The 14019-nt window shown below is 46.1% G+C and overlaps 1 long non-coding RNA gene across 2 annotated transcripts in view; it reads right to left on the reverse strand.

The window, feature by feature from the left end:
• Nucleotides 1-11583, reverse strand: part of LOC142070891 (uncharacterized) — a 37409-nt gene extending 25826 nt beyond the window's left edge. The window contains exons 1-3 of one of the 2 annotated variants that reach the window (XR_012666806.1): nucleotides 11494-11583; nucleotides 8597-8670; nucleotides 6235-6324 (exon numbers count right to left, since the gene is read on the reverse strand). This is a non-coding gene — a long non-coding RNA (uncharacterized LOC142070891). Of the gene's footprint in view, nucleotides 1-6234; nucleotides 6325-8596; nucleotides 8671-11493 lie in introns of those variants that run through there. The other variant, XR_012666807.1, reaches the window with a different exon arrangement.
• Nucleotides 11584-14019: the final 2436 nt, after the last annotated feature.

Genomic DNA, 14019 nt, shown 5'->3' on the forward strand with positions numbered 1-14019 from the left:
CTGCTTGAAAGCCAGCTACTGTAACAGCAGCAGCAGCCGGCCACCCCAAGGCTCCAGGGTTGCCTTGGCAATGGCCGCTCCCGGCACCCCGACAACAGGAGGCCTCCACAGCAGCCCGGCAGCAGTACCCAGCAGGCTTCCATATCTCTCACTGGAGGAGCAGTTTTACCTCAGTGACAGCAGACAGCCGCCCACTCGCAGCACTGCCCACACACCACAGCAGCCACAACTCCGATGGTCATCACTCTCGGGCAACCGACAGAGCAGAACGACCTTGACTAGACGACTCAGAGGGATTTTCATAGAAGCCCCTGTAAGTTAAAAATCTTCTTCTATTTGACATCCTGAAGCATATGTGTCTCAAGTGTAAATAAAACTGGATGTCTCTGGTTTGAGTGAGATCTCCCTACCCATTTGGTACCTGTTAGGCCAGCATGCACTCCTGGGGGAATCTTTTTTCCCGTTGTCTGTATTGTTGACATTCTTATTGACAGGTATTTTGAAATAAATTACCAAAAGAATTGAAACTGGAATGATTATATTGTGTTATTTTGACAAATATGCAGAATTTTAAAGTATTGTGCACAGAAGTTTTAATTTTTTTGTGCATAATTCCCCTAGGAGTAATACTTGAAGACATCCTGGTGAACCTCAAAATCCAAAGTACATTTAACTAAATAGCAGCTCTAAATCATCTACATGGTAACAGATGTTTGAACTTTGGGAGGAGGGGAATGGATAAATGGAGTAAACTAATTGTAAGGAGAAGGGATTTCCCCTCAGAAGGAAACACCATGTAAAGACATAGCCTCGCAATTGCTCATGGACAATTACATTTGTTCTACAGCTGACAGTGGCTGAAGAGGAAGTAGATTTGTGAAGTTTCCCATACGAACACCAAATCTCCAACTGTTACATTACCACCAAAGCCAAGAGGTGAGCCCTGATGGATGACAATAACAACAAAAGAGTTTGAGATGGAGCAAATACTCTAAAACAGACAGAGAGAACTGTATAAGGATCTGTATTACTACTGGTTGCCCATAATAAAAACCTTTACTTCTAAAGTGAAAAACTTGGGGCTCAGTTACTGCTCACCCCCTCCCCTCCAAGGGGGCATGGAGGAACGTTAGGGGGGTGCGAGCAGTGATGCAAGGCACTGTGTACCTGCTGGTCTGTTTCCCCGTGTAGCCTGTGGCCATTTTCAGTGAGGAGAGTCAGGTGGCTGAGCTTCTTCCTAACCCAGGTGAGTGCTCAGCTGCTAGTCCCGCCTGGGAGGATGTGTGTGTGTGTGTGTGTGTGTGTGTGTGTGTGTGTACAACAGGACTTCCCCTGACGGAAGGTAAGACCTACCCTAGGAACTTCCCCCAGCTGCAGGAAGCTTTGCCCCCACCCTCCATTTCCTGTCCCCATCGCTTCTCAGCCACGGGAGAAAGAGGGGGCGAAGGGTCACTGTACAGGGAGCTAGCCCCTCTCTACGCCCAACCCCATGCATGCGGACCCCCCCACCGAGCCCCCCGCCAGCATCCAGGACCCCCCCGCTGTGCCTCAACTACCTTCACCTAGATCCCCTGAAAGTTCCATTCCCCCTGCAACCAGAACCACCCCCCCCCAACAAATCCCTGTGCATCCAGATCCCCTCTACATCTGGATCCCCACTGAGCCACCCACACCAAGACTGCCACACACAGAACTCTCTCAGCCCACACCTGGATTCCCCCCCACACTAAGCCCTTCCATACTTGGACTGGGGAGGCAGGGCTGGGCATGCGTGTGAGGTGTTACAGCTTTGTGCACTGTGGAACATATATACTTGTTGCAGATCCAAACCGGGCACTCTGCACCAAAAAAATAAAAAATTCGGCAAAATGTATTTGTCAAACAAATGTGGAGACTCCAGCATGGCATTTGGGAGCACAGCCCACTGGCTGCACAGAGATGGGAAATCACTGTGCAGCTCACCCCCAGAACATGGACTCAACAATAAGGCTGCACCCAACCCTGACACAGCGCAATGACAGGGCTTGCCCCAGAAACACCCCAGGGCCCTGCCCCTCTGTGCCAGGTGTGGACAGGCAGGCTCAGCAAAGCAGGATCCAAGTGCAGAGAGGCTTAGCCTGGAGGGATCCAGTTGCGGGTGGAGAGGGTTCTGTGTGGGGCAATCTAGGTGCAGGCAGCTCAGTGAGAGATCCGGGTGCGGGGTGGGGAATCTGGATGTGCAGTGGCTTGTTGGGGGGTTCTGGGTGCAACAGTAATGGGACTCTGCAGGGGGGTCCAGGTGAAGATGGTTGGGGCTCAGTGGGGGTGGGATATCTGGGTGTTGGGGGGATAGAGATCGTCAGGGTGGTCTTGGTGTGAGAGGCACACTGCGGGGTCCAGATGCTGGGGGAGTGGGTCTCAGTGAGGTGGGGATCCAGGTACAGCTGGTTGGGGCTCTATAGGGTGGGGATCCAGGTACAGGTGGCTTGTCGGGGTGGTCCAGGTGCAGGGGGAGTTGGGCTCATCAGAGGGGGTTCTGGGTGCAGGGAGTAAGGCTTGCTGGGAGGGTCTGAGTATGAGGAGGTCTGGATACACAGGGGTTGGGTGGATGGGGGAGCAGCTCCCTCTACAGGAATCCCTCCCCCTGCAGCTGAGGAGCAATGGGTGTAGGAAGCGTGGAGGGGAGTTTGCAGAGCTTCCTACAGCCAAGGGAGATATCTGGGGATGGGTCTGGCACGGCCCCAGGTGCTGTGCAGCGGAAGAGAAAGTTTTGTCCTCCCCAGCCCAGCCGAGACTAGCAGCTGAATCTGGTGCTGGGTGGGAGCCACCAGCTGGATCTTCCCAGTCCCACTCCCTGCCCCACAGTGATTTGTCTCTCTGCCAGCTGCCCTGGGCACCCAAAACATACTGCTAGGGAAGGTCACATGACCACTCTTGTGGCTTCCCTTTGCTTCCCCATCAGAAAGTCATTTTTCTGCAGGGAAGCAAAGAAATATGCAGGGGGACATAAATTCTGTACATGCACACTGGCACAGAATTCCCCCAGGAGTAAAGTGGCAGACTGCAGCTAAGATAGCTCAGCTCTGTGTAAGTGGATTGTGGCAGGGCCCAGCACCGAATAGACTGCAGCGAAGCCCAGCTCCATGGGGAGTAACAGCTTTGTAAATTGGTGGAGCAGGCTGTAGCTATAAGCAAGCCTGGCTCATTGCAGAACCTAACCCAGTCTGCGGAAACAGCTGAGGTGCTGCTGAGGGAAGCAGTGATTGCTTCTGACACAGGCCAGCCATTGTTGGGTGTGCCATGAGTGCTGTTGTCTATAAGACTTCAAGTGCCCTGCATGAGGCATATGAAGTCCAGAGGGAGACCTTTCCTGTGCCTGGATCCAGAAGAAAGGTCTCTGAGGTCACAGAGAGAAGCAGTAAGGGAAAGGAGCTCCCCAAGAAAAGTCCTTGTCACCAGCAAGGTAACAAGAAGCCTGCAATGTCCTATCAAAAACCAGAGAGCTATAAAGACAGCTCTTACTCTGAAGAACAAAAAGACTTTCAAAACACCCTGTGGAGGAAGCTGCTCCAATTTGAAACAAGGGAGGCTACTGACAGGCTGCCGACAGAGGAGCTGGTGCAGAAGCTAGCCCAATACGAGAAGCAGCGAACAACCTCTAAAACGTGACAGACGCAGAAGTTCCAAACCTAATGTGACGGGGCCAACCTCCGCCTCACTCCCCAGCAATGGCACCCATAATACTTGACAGGTGGGGAAGACCTACAACATCAGTCATAGTAGAGGGAGAGTTTGGAAAATGTGGTCAGCAATTGTGACTAGATACTGGTGCCACTGTATCCATTCTGTGCACAGACACTGAACCTAAGGTGAAGAAGATCCTCATTAAAGACACACAGATCTTAGAAGAGTTCAATGGTAAGTGAAGTGTGGTCCCCTTCATCAAACCTATTATGTGCATCATCCACACAATGGTTACCAAAGCTATCTTTGGGGTTCAAGCCGTAGGTGGCCAAGGTATCCTCGGCATAAACCGCTGTCAAGGCTGGGCCTAGTAGTAGATCTGCTAAATTTACAGCTTGTCCAAGACAAAGGAAGCAACCAGCATGCAGTAATACCTGCATCTCATCAAGTGGCAGCAGTGAAGGTACCTGAGAGCTTAGTGATGCCTAATTGGGATGCAGATGTGGGCATCGTTACACAGAAATACCTGTAAGTCTTTGCTACCAACAAGCTCCAGCGTGGGAGAACAAAGGTTGAGATGATGGTCAATGGACCAGACCACAAACCTCAACGGCAATACCGTTATCCTGTTGCTGCTGAAGAGGGTCTTAAGGACACCATCAATGCCCTAGTACAGCAAGGAGTCCTGTATGAAACCGAAAGCCCATGTAACTCTCCAATATGGCCTGTATTGAAGGCAGACAAGAAGAACTGGTGTCTTACCATCGATTACAGGGAGCTCAACAAGGTCACACCATGTCTTGCCCCAGTAGTTGCTAAATTTAATGAGATAATGGCAGCTATCACTTCAAGAGCAAGATGGTTCTCAGTGTTGGACCTTTCTAACACTTTTTCTTCTATTCCCCTGCATCCATCATCACAGCACAAGTTTGCGTTCACCTACCGGGACCGGCAATACACATTTAGCCATGTCCCTCAAGGGCTACACAGTGCACCCTCCATCTGCCACCACCACGTCTCTAAGATGTGGAAGTCCATGAAAGATCAGGATAAGATTCTCAGCTATGTTGATGACATCTTGATAGCAACCAACACCAGAGAAGAGAATCTCCAAATCCTGGATGCTGACTTAGACAAGATAAAGAACACAGGGTTCATCATCAACCCCATCAAGGCTCAACAGGTCTTACCTGAAGTGAAATACCTAGGTATAAAACTAGGTAAGGAAGATAGGTATCCAGACACACAAAGGGTGGAGTTAATATGCAAGCTCCCTGCGCCACAAGACATTTCTGCACTCCAAACTTTCCTTGGATTCACAGGGTTTTCCAGAGAATTCATAGAGGGGTATGTGGAACTGGCCAAACCCTTGTATCTGCTGTTGAGAAGGAGTGGAGTGGGGCCAAGAACTTCAAGAGGCCTTTTGTTCCCTAAAACAAGCCCTCACCAAAGCTCTTGCTCTAGCATACCCCAAACCTGACCAGCCCTATCAGCTGCAGCAAGCATCCAAGCAAGGAATTAATGCAGTCCTTCTTCAGGACCAGGGCAGCAGTCTCAAGCCCATTGCTTATGGAACAGTAATCCTAAGCGAGGTAAAAAAACAATTCAACACTTGTGAGAAGGAAGTACTTGCACTAGTGTGGTCTTTGGGCCACTGGGAGTACCTCATTGATATGCCACCTATCGTCCTCAAGACCACCCACACTCCCCTGTAGTATGTTTTATCCAGCAGAACAAATGAGGGTCGAGTTTCCAGCCCCAGGCTCACTGGATGGGCGCTGAGTCTTATAAATAAAGGCATTACAGTGCTGAAACACCTCAACCTACTGTGATGCCATACACTCACAGAAGGACAAGATCATGAGTGTCCACTACCTGTCCAAGAAAAACGGATCAAGTCACCCTCCCACCCGACCAAAAAGTCAAAGATCAGAAATTAAAAATCTGGGTTATCGATGGTAGTTGCTTCCACTGGGATGGGAGTCCCCATACAGGCTATGCAGCAATTCAGACAGACCTTCAAAGGACCCTGCAAGGAACTGTGTGACCTCACTCAGCCCAGGCCACTGAGGTCATGGCTGTTCTATAAGTGCCGTATGAGGAAAATCTAAATGAGGACATCTGCATCTGCTCCTACTCTGACTGGGTTATTAGAGCGCTGGGCGAGTGGATGCCAGTGTGATTCCAACGAGGGATATGAATAGCAGACAGTCAACCTATACCCCATGCAAAATATCTTCTGTATGTCTGGAGGCCAGCCTCCAACAGGTCTGGTAGCATCTATCTATGTTTAGTGAGGGCTCAGAGACGGGACCATGCAGAAATCTCAAAACTAAACAATAAGGTAGATCAGCTAGCCAAAAAGGCAGCCTTATTAGATAAAGAATTCCTATGGACCCACTCGGATAAGGAGGTGCTGACAATACAATCAAAAGATGTAGATCTAGCAGGGCAATTAGAAATCAGGGAACTACAAAATCGAAATGAGGAGGTCCAAGACCTGAAAAGGAAAAAGGAATACTGTGGGAATCACATCTTTAAGGACAAGCACAACCTTATACTGGCCTTAAGAAAGGACATGAAAGATGTAACTCCAGGCCTGGTGATGCCCACCTGTCTTCACTGGGAGATGATCAGCATGGCCCATAACCACGGTCATTTCTGCATGGAAAAGACAGTGCATCAGGTAACATCTGTGGTATTGTGGCCAGACATCACCAAAGATGTGACCAAATATATTCAAAATTGTCTCGCCTCTGCCGAGAATAATTTGGACAGAAAAGTCATCAAGGGTCTCTTGCTACATCAATGAATCAGGGGACAAAGGTCCCATTTACAAATCGATTATATAGGACCCTTACCTGCACAGGTCGAGGACATAAGTTCTGCCTAGTAGTTGTGGACTCGTTCACAAAGTGGGTGGAAGCATACCCAACAAGGAACAACACTGCTCTAACAACAGCAAGGGTATTGATGGAGCAAACATTTGCTAGATTCGGAATACCAGAAGTCCTAGACTCTGAACACAGACCGCCTTTCATGGGGAGGTCATGAAGACCACGTGGCAAGCCCTTGGTATCCGCCAAAAGCTATATATTGCAGAGCATCTGCAAAGCTCTGGGTTTGCTGAGCAGACAAATAGAACACTTAAATCTACACTGAGAAAGATCATCAGCAACCAGGGCAAGGATTGGGACACCTAAAGTTACCTTTGGTCTTAATGGCAATGAGATCAACTGTAGCATCCCATGGATTCACGCCACATGAGGTGATGATGGGTCAGTAAACGAGAACTCCTGAGCTTTGGTGGGCAGGAGGTGCCCCACCTGATGAGTTTCAGCCATGACTACTACTGGATAGGTTTATGAAAACCCTGCTAAATGACCTCAGTTCCATACAACCTCAGGTAGCCCTTCAGTTAAAGGCCAATGCCAGAGTTATGGTCATGAGGTTAGGAAATCACCTCAAGCCCACAGACTGGGAAATTGGGAACAAAGTGTTATACAGGTTCTACTCTGATAAAGAGCATCCTCTAAGTCCAAGGTGGGTGGGGCCAGTAGTTATTACCAATAAGGCTAGCCCAATGGTTTATGAAGTTGAGCTAAAGGGCAAAAAGGGCAGAAACCTAAAATGGTTCCATTCCAGTCAACTGAAAGAGTGGAAGGGAGCTGAGTCATCAGGTCAGAAATAATTATAATTCTGTTTGTTTGTACCATAGGAGCCAAGACTCACCAGTTGCCTCTTATGGTGTATGACATTTGTAAATATGTATAGTGTGTTATCTGTAGACATGGGGGAACATTATTTTTGTAGCATTAAGCCTAAGAGGGTGTTAACCAAACTAAGCAATTTGGTAGTATGTTGCCATAGGTGTGGGGAGTATACCATGACCCAAAATTGGCAAATGATAGAAATGGAGCAAATTGTATTTTGTATTGGAAAGAGGAAAAGGGGGATAGGTCTAACATAGCCTTATGGCAGTGCCCTGACAGCACTTTTGGATAAGAATTTGGAACCCTTGGCAGGGTTGCCAAATTTGCCTAAAGCTGTGTATGGAAACTTCAAGACAGACGTATTGTAAATTGCTCCAGTGGACACGTTACTAGAAGTCCATTCAAATGTGCTTGCATGACTTCCAATTTGACACCTAGAGTCAAGGAGGGGATGATGCAAGTAGAAGTGTTTTTAAGTGCTCAGTTCTACACACTCAAAGTAAGCCTAGAATGGCACACTTTGTACACATAAATTGTAGCAGGAGTCCAAACCACTGCTGCAATATTTCAAATAATGTAAATAACTTCTGTTCACTATATAAGCAAGGTTTATTTGTGGCCAGTTGTCATGGAAGTTTAAATATTTGTGTCTCTACAAATTATTCCAGGGTGTGGTATCTGTCAGATATATTTGGAGTTAAACAAAAAATTGAAGTATCTGTAATTCCCCAGCCATACACCAGCCACATTGGCCCTGTGGTAGTCAAGCAAGACCTGAAACGATTGCTAATCATAAACCCCAGGTATGCTTTGAAAAAGGTGACTGTAGACATGCAGGTACTAGTGGAAAATATCCAACCTGAATGCCCACCTTTCACAAAACCTTCAGTGATAGGATGGGATGTATGGGTTGCCAGCGTTGAATCCAGGTATGTTAGAATGAAAAGAGACTTAACAGCTAAGGTCTTAGGTGGTGCAGAAGCAGGCTTGGAAGTGGTAAACGCCCTAAGTGCCGGTACTCTTGCTCAAAGAATTAGCAATGTAGGCCATGACATGTCATCTTTAAATCAACCCCCAACAACATCACAAAATAGAATCAGTGATTTCAGTTATGATGTTGTCACCACCATGCAAACCTGGTATAATGCTCAAAGGAAAAAACAGGAGAAGGTAATAGTTGCCATAGGTACCCTACCATACAACACATTATGGGCACTTACCTCTATCCAGGTACAGACATGGTTGCAGAGCATGGACAGTGGCATCATAAGGGTGGGATTCCAGGGTGTCATCCCTATGAAAATAAAGAATCTAATGCTAAAAGATGTCACACCCTTCGAGAAGGCACATCACACTTGGTGGGAGCTATTAGACTTCACCTTTGACTCAGATTTTAAAAGGGTAACGGCCCATATACTAACAATCAACAACGCCAGCACAAATTGGGTTTCCCAGCTTATCTCACTAGGAATTAACATTAATCAAACAATTATACCTGTTGACATCCCAAAATGGGTACTCAAAAACAACAAAAGATACCATACTGTTAATCTAGAAGCTTGTGTCTGGGAACCAAACAGCGGATACCTCTGTACTACAGATGTATACCAAGGACCACATATATGCCTAAGCCCAGATCAGGGAAGGTGCCACTATAACTTGCAGTCACATGAGAGCAATTATTCAGAGCTAGTGGTGGGAAACAGCAATTGTGTTTGCATAAGAAGCAATTGTAAAGAATTTGTTGTACATTTATTTTACACAGTTGTAAATAATCCTCATGTGAAAAATGTAACTGAAGTTGACGTAGCTTAAGTCAATCTACCGCGGTGTACACATTGTGCTGCATTGATGGGAGATGTTCTCCCATTTTCTTCCCTGACTCTACTCAGGGAGCTGGAGTACCAAAGTCAACCCCAGAGCATCGATCACAGCAGTGCTTATCTACTGATAAGTGTAGACATGGCCTAAGAGATGTACGTCCTGCCTGTCTTCTTGATCTTTTCCTAACCCTTCAGGTGAATGCAGTTGGAAGGACTGAAGCAGCTGAAATGCCAGGCCTCATTTTATAGCCTTGAAAACATTTAGAACATTCATAATGCAGAGGGGAGGAGTAGAAGGGGTACATGAGTACTCCAATGGGCCCTGGAAGTTAAGGTTCCACAACTCAGGCTGCAGTGACTGGCACATCTCAGGAGTGGTACTATGCAGAGGACACTCAGTGTTCTCTCCATTTTTTCCATGTAATACTAAACTATGTTGTTTTCCTAATGGAAGTTTCCTCATACTGGTTTCTCTAACAAAAAGGGTCCCTACATATGAAGTGCAGTGATGATACAAGTATCTGCTTCATGCTCAGGAGGGATCACATTTAGCTTCTGTAAGATGCTGTATTCTGGATTTATTGTTTTTTATAAAACCAAAACACTTGAGAAATACTTCAAACCTACTTCTGCACGTTTTTATTTCCTCCCTTAAGATTGACTGACAATGTCTGCATAAATTTAGCTTAAGATATTCCAAGAAATACATCTGCATTGAAACTTTAAACAAATCTTGATATAGATCATCTTGGATTCTCCTATCTTCAGCACTCTTACATTATTTTTTTCCATCTACTTAAGATTAGCATTTTAAAACTGCAATGTTCTAAGGGTCTGTAACAGTTAAAAATAACTTTTTATGGAACGGTGGAATCAAAGCTGAGAAATTCAAGTCCATCAACACTGCAAAAAGAACATTCATTTCATAGCAAGTGAGACAAGTCGTGCTTAGAATTTAAGAGGTTTTATAGATATAATCATCTATATCGAAGCAAGAGGTTTTACTCTCAAGCAAAGGGTGACATACTGAATTGGATGTTAATTACTGATCAATAGGGCCAGTGTTTTCTGGAAATTGCTGCTATTGTTGCATTTTTTTCCTAAATGACTCTTCATTTACAGAATTGCCCCTCATTTCTGGAATTGCAGATCAGAGGGTGATCTGTGAGTTCATGTGCCACCAGAGTTCTGCTCAGAGAAACCTGAGTCATCCTCGGGGCACAGGGCAGAGGCTGAGGGCAGGCTGCTGTTGAGACTCTCTGCCACCTTCTCCTCACCTCACACAGGCCTGAGCTCGGCAAAACTTCTTGGCAGCATCCATAGTGCCTCTCCTGCACTCACCTCCCTGTACACAGCTGGTTCCTGCTTCCTCACCCCAGCACACAGCTGGTTCTAGGCTATCAGTACCCACCATCTGTCTCCACACTCCCTGCACACAGCTGGTTCTAGCCCTCAGTGCCCAGTGCCTGTCCCCCACCTCCTCTGCACACCACTGGCTCTACCCAGAACCGGATTTAGGGGCAGTTGACCCAGGCAGACCACCTGGGATGCTGGGCTTGGGGGCACTTGGCTTTGGGTGCGGTTTTTGTTGTTAGCAACAGAAAGGACAATAGAATGTTTGAAGTAAAATGTTTCAGGTATTCCATATGTAGATTCATTTTTCACTAACCTCTACAATGTTCTAGACCTTTGTAGAATCTCATGGATCTCTTTTCCTTGAACCTCAGCCACACCCTCACAGGTATATAAGGGGCAGGGCGTCACCAGTCAGTTGGTGAGATATAAGAACGAAGTGAGAGCCCAGTTGCAATATTGTGAACCTTGTTTTATTGTGCAATTGTGAAAGTGGACTTGTGTTTTAAGACTTGAAAAGTGTAAGTACAGTAACTCCTCACTTAAAGTCATCCCAGTTAATGTTATTTCATTGTTACATTGCTGATCAATTAGGAAACATGCTCATTTAAAGTTGTGCAATGCTCCTTTATAACGGCATTGGCAGCTGCCTGCTCTGTCCACTGCTTGCAGGAAGAGTCTGTTGCAGCTAGCTGGTGGGGGCTTGGAACCAGGGTGGATCGGCAGCCTCCCTATCAGCTCCCTGTTCCCCTAAGTTCCCTGTGCGGCAGCCACCTAGCAGGCTACCAATTGCTGGCAGTTCAGCTTTCCCTCCCCCCACTGCCATGTGCTGCTCCTGCCCTCTGCCTTGGAGCTGCTCCCCTGAGCCTCCTGCTTGCTGAGGGGGAGAAGGGGGCTAATGTCAGGGTGTCTCCCTCCCCCTGCTCCTGCACCCCGCTTACCCCATCTTCCATAGAGCAGGGGGGACACACGACAGGGCTCAGGACGGAGGGAGCTTCCTGGCAGCAGCTGCTTTTTCAGCTTGATCTACTAAAAAAGGCAGTGTACTTAGAGTGGGGTCAGCGTATTTAAAGGAGCAATGCACATCTCTCTCTTCCACACGGTGTGTGTCTCTGTCTGCCATGCTGTCTCCCCTCCCCCCATTCGTGCTGCCTTCTAGAGTGTGAGGCTAGATTAAAAACAATGGGTTAACCCTTGAGGGCTCAGCTGATTGCTAGTTCATGATTTAACAGTAAGGCATTCCCTGGGAAATATCCCACCCTCTGACTTCACCACCTCAACAAAGCTTCACAATCATCATCATTGTGTACCAGTACTAAATCATTTGTTTAAAACTTATACTGTGTGTGTGTGTATATATATATATATATATATAGTCTTTTGTCTGGTGAAAAAAATTTCCCTGGAACCTAAACCCCCTTCCCCCTTTACATTAATTCTTATGAGGAAATTGGATTTGCTTAACATCATTTTGCTTAAAGTCGTATTTTTCAGGAACATAACTACAACATTAAGCGAGGAGTTACTGTAGCTATTAATGAAGGATATATTTGATGAGACACAAGAGCCCTAGAACCCCTAGCTGCATAACAATAGAAAAGAAACACTGTCATTTTTTTGCCATGCTTAACATGTAATGTTAGATGACTTTCTAAAACTGCGGAAATTGGTGTGAAAAAGTAACAAACAGTAAAAACTGGCAGTAACAGTGGTGAGGCAGTTGATCATGGGGCTGTGTGTACAAGGTATCAAGTTACAAAAATGTTGGTGTGTGATCAAGGCACCTTTGACAAAAGGGAAAAGTAGCAGCAAGCGAGTCAGTCAGTCAGGTAGAGTGAGGAAGGGAAAGATCTGTGTATTTGTGTCTGTGTGCACACGCGTGAGGGAAGAGAGAGATCTGATGAAGAATGAGTAGATAGAGACAGAGAGGGATGAAGAGACGGAATCTGAGGAGAAACTGAAAGAGACATGACAGACTAAAGAAAAAAACAGACATGAGAGAGAATTAGTAAAGCTGCTGTCACATCTAGCAAACTGTGGACGACTGGCCATTGGAAGCAGGATGCTGCCAACTCAGTATCATCTTTAATTGTATGTGGTTGTGATTTGGGATGCTTTTAGCCTACTGCCATGGGATTTGTTTTGTTTTTGTGTCCATAAAAGTGTTCTATGTTTGGAGAAACTGCTTGTGTCAATCACTTATGGGACGGAGGTGCCGTGTCCTCAGGGAATTCCTAAGACGACCCTAGCATAGTGAAACCCTTGGGGTAACAGTGTCTGTCCTCCACCTCCCCTGCACAACTGCCTCCAGCCCTCAGTGCCCCCATTTCTGTTCTGTAAAGGATTACATATTGCTTATGTCTGTCAATACATGTATTTTTGTATTAACATAATGCCTATCTGAAATTTCCAAAATATATAGCTTTGAAAATCCAAAATTACTCTGTTTTCATTGCCAGAAAACTTTGGCCCTACTGATCAGCATGGAAAATAGTATACAACTTCACTGTGTTCAGTGATTGCTGGTTTCAAATAAAACAGGGGATGTAACTGTGCATATTCCCAGCACAAGCAAATCATGTCCAGGGTTTTGTGGGGTTAAATCTTTTGACTTATAGAAGGCCCCTTTTAACTGCTCTTCTCTGAATTTTAAAAGGGAAAAGTAGATTGTCAAAAGGGACTCACCAGCTGAACTCAGGAACAGACCTCGCAGGCAAGTTTTGGACAACAAATGGACTGCACCAAAATACTTTGCAGGGCTCAGGAACACATACCCAGTGCCACATACCCAAGCATCCAGGAAAGAGCCCAATCCATGTTAGGATATGTAAGGGTGATACAGAGGACTTTTTAGCTGCTCTCTGTGTGCTGAAAACACTGATCAGAACTAGGCGCTGTCCAGCATCAATAGTTCTGATCTGTCACCATTAGCTGAAGCAGGGGGCAAAAAACCAAGATTTGGGCTTATGTAAATTAGCAAAATTGGAGTGGTGACAGTGAAACACAAATGATAAGGTGCATATATATATGTAATTTGTTTGGTAATTATAAGAATTTAAATAGTTAAAAAATATAGTTTTAAGTAGTCACAATGAGGAAAAACAAAATGGTGGCCACAAAGAATCAGAGCTGTGAAAACCAAAATGGTGGCCTTAGAATATTTAGCCAATGGCAGGCAGGTAGACTGGGGTGAAACAAAGGTCACTCCAACACCTGAAGGGACGGGTCAGTCAGGTAGAACACAGGTCTTCAAACAGGTCCAGCTCTAAAGGCACAGGTTTTCAATCAGGTCGTCCACATTCTTAAGGGCTCAAAGCTGATTGGTGAGCCAACTATATATAAGGCAGAGCTCCGACAGGCTTTGGTCAGTCCATTGGAGTGGGAGGAAGGCACGCTGTAGCGAAAGGAAAAAGCAACTAAAAAAAGCTAAAAATCATAGAAGAAAGAAGGCAGAAGGAGCAGTAGCA

Source organism: Caretta caretta, chromosome 2 (genome assembly GCF_965140235.1).
Source record: "Caretta caretta isolate rCarCar2 chromosome 2, rCarCar1.hap1, whole genome shotgun sequence".
In the NCBI taxonomy this organism is placed as follows: Eukaryota; Metazoa; Chordata; order Testudines; family Cheloniidae; genus Caretta; species Caretta caretta.